The following is a 7,310-nucleotide window of genomic DNA, read 5'->3' as shown; positions in this document are numbered from 1 at the left end:
AGGAAACAAACAGGTAAAAATGAAACAAACAAAAATCAAATAAAACAAAGTAAAAGCAAACAAAAATAAAGAAAAAGCATAACACACCATAAAAACACAAAATCGGAAACCATAATATACAAGCAAAAGAACAGTAAACAAAAAAATGCCCAAACAAGCAATCGGAGACAAAGAGCAGAACTTTGACACTTCCGTTTCAGCAATCGACAGATCTTCCCGACAGAAAATAAAACAGCGATATGGGTATTAGACAGTATCCCAGGCTATACAAAACTAATCAATAGCTATAAAAAAAAAACCTCTATCCAGCAGCTGAAAAATTAAAATGGAGAGAATTTTTTCCCAAAGTCAGCTCATAAAACCAGAAGTATCCTGATTAAAAAATACCCAGCTGGGCGGTGAGGTGCTGACTCTGGCGGAGTTTGGAGCCCAAATGCCTGCGGAGGATGTTGTAGAGAAGTTGCAACTGAAAAATCCCAGACTCAGAGGGCTTGGTGACTCTGGTGGCTGTGGCTTCAGCTGCCACTACCGGTGGTGGCCATATTGTCTGCAAAGCCAGGGGCAAACAGGTATTGAGATTATCCTGTGGTATGTCTTTACGATACATTTTTAATAGCTTCTGTATAGAAAGACTATAAAATATCCCAACATAATAAAGGGCATGTATAACAAGTCAGTGTGTCCAGAATAAGGAAAACCCAAAAGCTTTCTAATTTTATAACAAGACATGGGTGCCTGCTTTTGCTGCAGACCCACTCAGCCCTGGCTTCTAGCCCATTCCTGTTTCTTTGTGTTTGCCACCTATGCCTAGAAGCACTCCCTACCTAGGAACCCAGTGGCTACCCAAGGTTGGGAATCAGACCAGAGTCTCACTCAGCCATCATCAGAGTCGTTACTTTCGGCAGGAGATGGGGACAAATGCAGAGACCCACAACTGGACCCTGTGCAGAGAGGGAGAACCCTTGGTATACTCTCTTCTAAATGAGATGTCTCCATCATGCCCCTATCCTCAAGGCACAGGGAACTGTAGAAGAGGAGGCAGAAAGATTGTACGAGCCAGTGGAGATGCAGGATGCCAAAGAAGCAAGACCCTCTAAACACAATAGGACTGATGCACGTATGAATTCACAGGGACCATGGCAGCATGCAAATAACCTGCCCATGTCCGAGCCAGATGGGGTCCTAGCACTGCAATGAGAAGGGGACACAAGACCTCCCCTAATACAGAAGCTGTCTGCAAATGCTTGCAGAGGAAAATTGATTTGTCTCCAATGGAGACTTATGGGGTATACAATCAGACTTACAGGCAGGCCCCATGTTCAACAGTAGATGACCAACACAAAACTAACTCAGTGATATTTTTCAAGTTTTTAGTTTTTTTGTATCATAATGTTTTGTTTGGACATTTTTTGCCTTATATTATGCTTATATATTTTGTTTTCTGATTTTTGTGTTTTTCTAAGTTTTCTAAGTTTTGAGTATATGTGACTATAAATGTATTTCTCATGCTCTTTCTCCTCCCTCCCTTCCTTCCTTCCTTTTCTTCCATTTGCCTGTTTGTTTTTTAAAGAAAAAGAGAGAAAGAAAAAAAAAGTCGGGGGTTGGATGGGTGGGGAGTTAGGGAGGATATGGAATGAGTTGTCTGAGAGGAAACTGTAATCAGAATATATGGTATGAAAAATTATTTTCAATAAAAACAGATATGTACTTTCAGTACTTTTATTTAAAATAACATGGGAAGGTGATGCTAGACATTGCAATCAAGCAACAGTAAAAAAGAAGTTCATTCAAATTGAAAAACAGGATGTTACTTTGTCCTTGTGTGTACATTGCATAATTTAAAAAAAAACCCAGAAGACTTCTAAAGTGATTTGAGCTAATAATTTCATTCAGGAAAGTTACAGGATACAAAATCAACACACAAAACATCAGCAGTATCTCTGAATGCCAAATAAAAATCAAGGAAGCAACCTTCTCTCCAGTAGCTACAATAATTGCATGAGAATAAATTCAAACAAAGAGGTAGCAAAAATTATAGAACACATTAATCAGTTATAAAAGTTGATTCGACATGGGTGAAAGGCAGAGAAACAAGACCCCAAACTATAACTTACAAAAAGAAAATGTAGAAGGAACATTTCAGGACATTGCCGAGGATTGACTTTTCTGTTGATAAAATCCATAATCTGAGCGGGGAATAAGGCTCAGCCAGTAAAGAAAGCACAAAGACCTACATTTGACTCTCAGGAGCCACGTGCCTAGCTTGGTGTGGTGGTGCATGCATATAATCCCAGCACGGGGCGGTAGAGACAAGAAGCTTGTTGGCCAGCCTAGCCTTATCACCACGACCCAGATCCCTCTAAGGGATCCTGATGTGATTGAAGAAGAAACTTGATATTGATTGACCTCCAGCTTCCAGAGCTCCCCACCTCTCACACACAAAATCTCCAGGCCACAGGAAACATAAGCAAAACTAGACAAAGGAGATGACATGAAAAGTGCTCATATAGAGAAGGAAACAAGGAACACGTCACTGTAATGGTAGTTCAGATTCAAACGTGTTGATTATACAGTAGTCCTTATGTATGTTTAATTTGTGTTAGCTAAACTTGGTAGGGCCAGTTAAAGAGAAAACAGAGGAGTGCTTTCAGGGAACCTGTTCTATGTATTTATATTTTGTCAGAAGGGAATTTTTAGAAGCAGCTGGAGATGGGTGGAAAACTCTGTCTAGAGAAATACTGAGAAAACCAAAGAAAGGATTCTGCTGAATTGAGAGGGTGGCCATGGATGATAAAGTGAGCCTGGGCTGGAGATGGCTATTAGCTCTCAAAGTCACTGTGTTGCTGCCTTTCTTTGTTGGGGCAGGCTGTGACACATCCATGAAACTCAAGTAGAGAAAGGACAGGATATATTATGGTACACCGAGGAGAGACAAAATCATTCATCAAATCTTTGTATGAACCGTTTTTAGTAAAAACAGTGATGATAAAAATTTCAAAACGAATCTCTAGTTTGGTGACGGAAACATAATATATTTATTTCTTAAATACCGTTGCTTGATTTATCTGTGAGCAAAAGAACACCAAGCTTCCCTAATTTTCAGTCCTGGGCTGTTCCTGATTTTTAGGCCTGGCCTGTAGTTCCTTCCTGAATATTCCGAGCGGCTGAACTCTGCTTCCTGTGGTTGAGTTTTGGTGCTTTCCAAAGACGGTGAGATTACTTCAGGTTGTTGTAGTAACGCACTCCACCCAGCCGAGTCAGCCCAGGGGACACATACCCTGGCACAGGAACCAACCCAGGGCACAGAAGTGGCTGAAGAAGGCTAGGCAGAAGCGGGACTCTCGGGAGGTGGATGAGGAAGCTGTGACTGTTTCCACGTCCTGGTGCCCGGTGAACTGGAGCCACAGCGAACGGCACTCGGCAGCCTTCTAAGGTTACCCTAGGAAATGCGTTCCCACAGACTCACTTCCCACTTTCCCACGGTGGGGCACGCCCTGGTTTTGTTTACTCAAGCAGATAACAACTAATGTCAATGAAACAAGGGACTTTTTCAAGAATCACTGATAACAGAGTACTCTGTGTTTAAAAGTTAGTTGCACTTTTAGCCCGTCCATGAGAGAAGTCAGCCATGAGTTTGGGGAAAATGTTTCTGTTCACACATGCACACTTATATGCATAGCACGTACACATACATACTCAAATTCCCGCTTTACTATCAGGTGAGATTCCAGAATTCAGAAGAAAACACAAAACTTGGAGAAATTAAAATACATTTCTACCACTCCAGGAACCTAAGAAAGAAATTGGGTTCTTAGAAAAACACAACGTAACAAACAGCTAGAATTCCAGACTCAGAGACAGTTATCAGCCATGGTTTTCTGGTTCCCTCACCTCTTCCTTCTCTTCTCCCGTCTCCTTTCACCCCACTCCATTGTTCTTGTCTGTCTCACTCCCTTGCCTCTTCCCTTGACATGTGGATATGTTTTGGCCTCTTCGCATACTGATGATTAAAAAACCAAACCAAACCAAAATGTAAGCCTTCAGCACTTACTGATCTTGGCTGCCAGCCACTTACCAGCATGAGTATTAGAGTATTATTGTTCTACTATTTTATCCACGAAACTTCGGACTCCTTGCTCACCTTCCCTCCTGTTATTACCCGTTAATTCTTTCTTTCCCCTTTAATTGATATATTTTGCTCCAGAACTCAGGCTGGCCTCCAATTGTTGACCCTCCTGCCTCAGCTCCCCCAGGGGTGTGACTTACAGGTGTGAGCCACCATTGCCTGTGTTTGTCACCTTTTATCTTCCACACTTCTTAGATGATTCTGTGGAACCTTGATGCGCCTTTCCTAATTCCTCTCCAGTTCCTGAAATGCTCCCATTGGCCTTCCAGAAGTCAGGAAAACACAAACAACCCTGAATAGCACCTGCTATCTGGATCCTGTGCAGGCTTGTCATCCGGCCCGTTCAGTGTCACTGAAACTTCATGGAGGATGAACCAATTGTTCGTACTGGTGGGACACTAAAGTACAAGAAAAGGAAAAGCCAGGCAGCTCCGTTCTGCCTTGCTGCTGTGGCCAACAGCAAAGGCTGCATCTTGTCTCTGAGGCTGCCTCCATCTAGGTGGCTGTCCTTTGTTTCATCTTGGTTCTAGTTTCTGCAAGACAGTTTTTTTAAAATTAATTAATTTATTTATTAAAAATTTTCACCTCCTCCCCGCCTCCCTTTTCTCTCCCCCTTCCTACCTCCCCCTCCCTCTCCAGTCCTAAGAGCAGTCAGGGTTCCCTGCCCCATGGGAAGTCCAAGGTCCTCCCCCCTCCATCCAGGTCTATAAAGGTGAGCATCCAAACAAACCAGGCTCCTACAAAGTCAGTCCATGCAGTAGAATCAAAACCCAGTGCCTTTGTCCTTGACTTCTCAGTCAGCCTTCATTGCCAGCCACGTTCAGAGTGTCCATTTTGATCACATGCTCCATCACTCCCAATCCAGCTGGCCTTGGTGAGCTCCCATTAGATCAGTCCCACTGTCTCAGTGGGTCTGTAAGACAGTTTGTCCTGGATTCTAGAACTATCATATCCTCCCCCAAACTTCCTAATCAAATCAGGGACTATGTCCTCCTAGTCTTAAGGTATCAGTTTCTTTACTAAACTATTTGAGCTTTTCAACTCTTCTAATACTTTTTTTCCCCCTCTGAGACAGGTTTCTCTGTACATTCCTAGCTGGCCTGGAATTTACTCTGTAGATCGTGCTGGGTTCGAACTTGTGGAAATCCAGCAGCTTCTGCCTCCCAAGTGATGGGATTAAAGGAGTACGCCACCACTGTCTGGCTTTCCAATTCTTTTGTAATTAGTTCCTTTTAAAATTATTTCATTTTTTTTTGTGTGTATATGAGTGTTTTGATTACATATCCAAATGTACCCACAGAAGCCAGAAGAGGGCGATGGATTTCCCCCAGAACTGTAGTTATAGAGAATTGTGAGCTGCCAAATGGAATGGAACCCAGGTCCTGTGCAAGAGCAGCCAGTGCTCTTAACCTCTGAGTCAGGCCTTCAGCACCTGTAGCTAGTTCCTTGAATGAAACAAGCTGCCTGGAATAGGTTTACTTATCCTGACTGGACTTCGAATGATTCGATTTTTTTTTTTTTTTTTTTTTTTGGTGCACAGTGACACAGTTTATTCAAGACCCATTTCAAGACTTGGAAGAGAAGACAAGTTTTGTTTAGCTTCCTGTCCTGACCCAAGATCTGCTCTGGGAATTCTATTCTCCTCTCCCCCCTCCACTCCCTGTCCACAAGGGTTCTGCCCTTGGCTAAGGTTTTTCTTTCTGTCATAGCCCTAGTACCCTTGGGCCTGGCTGCAGGCTAGGGTTCCCACTTGTTTCTTATTGATACTTCATATACTCCCCCCCAAACCAGGAGTCTCATTAGTCTTTGGTCTATATTGTTTCTTATTGACACTTTATACACTCCTTCCCCCCTAAAACCAGGAGTCTCATTCAGTCTTTGGTCTATATTGTTTCTTATTGACACTTCATACACTCCTTCCCCCCTCAAACTAGGCATCTCATTCCGTCTTTGGTCTATATTGTTTCTTATTGATACTTCATACACTCCTCCCCCCCTCAAACCAGGAGTCTCATTCAGTCTTTGGTCTATATTGTTTCTTATTGATATTTCACACACTCCCTCACCCCTCAAACCAGGAGTCTCATTTAGTCTGAATTCTGTGCTTCCCTTTACCTACTGCTTTTTGAATCATTAGTTTCTGGGTGATTTTTAGCTGTGAGCTCTTTATTAGTCCCTTTACTATAACTCCTGTCTTCACATGTAAGTGAGGCCTCCAACTCTGCCCTTTCTGTCTGGAACTCCTCTCCCCTTATCAAGCTGCCCTTTAACCCACCACCACCAATAGTTCTCTTGGTAATGTACTAGGCCTAGTTATTTCCAATAACTACAATTCAGCATTTCATTTCCATATATCCCATCTTCTGATCACTAGCTATAAGGTCTTATTTCTCATGCCCTCTCTTTAGAATCTAAACTTTGGCTGTGCTATATATCAGAATAGGTTTCAGTTCACCAATAATCTCCTGTCTGTTGTTACTGGCTTTGTTCATTTTTTTTTTTTAAACTGCGATGCCTTCTTTTTGCCAGTTATTGCTTACTTCTGTGCGTACATCCTCAGAAACCTCCGGTCCCTATCTTTCTTACTTTATTGCATTCAATTGCTGATATTTCAACCCTGACTGAGTCATTTTCTCTATGCCCTGGACCTGAATCCAGGCAAAGGCACAATCATTCAGATTAATAATGTGATTTTCAAGCAACCCTTAGCACCACCTGAGAAACAGCCACAGCCTGTTCTCCACTGTCTCCATTGTAGATGGCGGTGTACCTCTTCTCTCCTGAGCCTTTATGGTGGTCAGAAAGGCTTGTCCTTGAGTTCTGCTGTTGAGAACACCTCCAGAGTCGGGCCCTGAGCCGGATAGCTTGTAGGTTCTGTACACTCGTGGTTCAGTGGCATTCACGACTTGGCCGTTTTTTCCCATGCTGCCCATCCAGTGACTGGAGACTCCCTTGAGCTGTACTTCCTGGCAGATGCGGAACTTCTGTAAGGGAAATCTTCGTGCAGAAACTTTGTCATTGGGCTTTCAAATTCTCTCAGGCTTGCCTGATTCTCTGAGTCCCGGGTCTCTGCCTGTGCGTCTTCTCCCCTCTTCCTTCACAGGTACAGATTCCTTGCTCTTGCTTTCTCCCAAACGGTTGTTTACAAATTGTCCTAATAAATTTCTTGCAATCTACTTTTACT

At 42.8% G+C, this 7,310-nt stretch overlaps 1 long non-coding RNA gene across 1 annotated transcript; it reads right to left on the bottom strand.

The window, feature by feature from the left end:
• Window positions 1-1,703: 1,703 nt before the first annotated feature.
• On the bottom strand, window positions 1,704-7,092 carry LOC125413106 (uncharacterized). The gene is made up of 2 exons (XR_007235827.3): window positions 6,842-7,092; window positions 1,704-4,659 (listed from the first exon to the last, which is right to left on the bottom strand). It is a non-coding gene; the product is annotated as an uncharacterized LOC125413106 (long non-coding RNA).
• Between the last annotated feature and the right edge of the window lie 218 nt (window positions 7,093-7,310).

Source organism: Myodes glareolus, chromosome 2, assembly GCF_982192425.1.
Source record: "Myodes glareolus chromosome 2, mMyoGla1.1, whole genome shotgun sequence".
In the NCBI taxonomy this organism is placed as follows: Eukaryota; Metazoa; Chordata; class Mammalia; order Rodentia; family Cricetidae; genus Myodes; species Myodes glareolus.
Note: the sequence above shows the minus strand (reverse complement) of the source record. Positions and strands in the feature narration are given on the sequence as shown.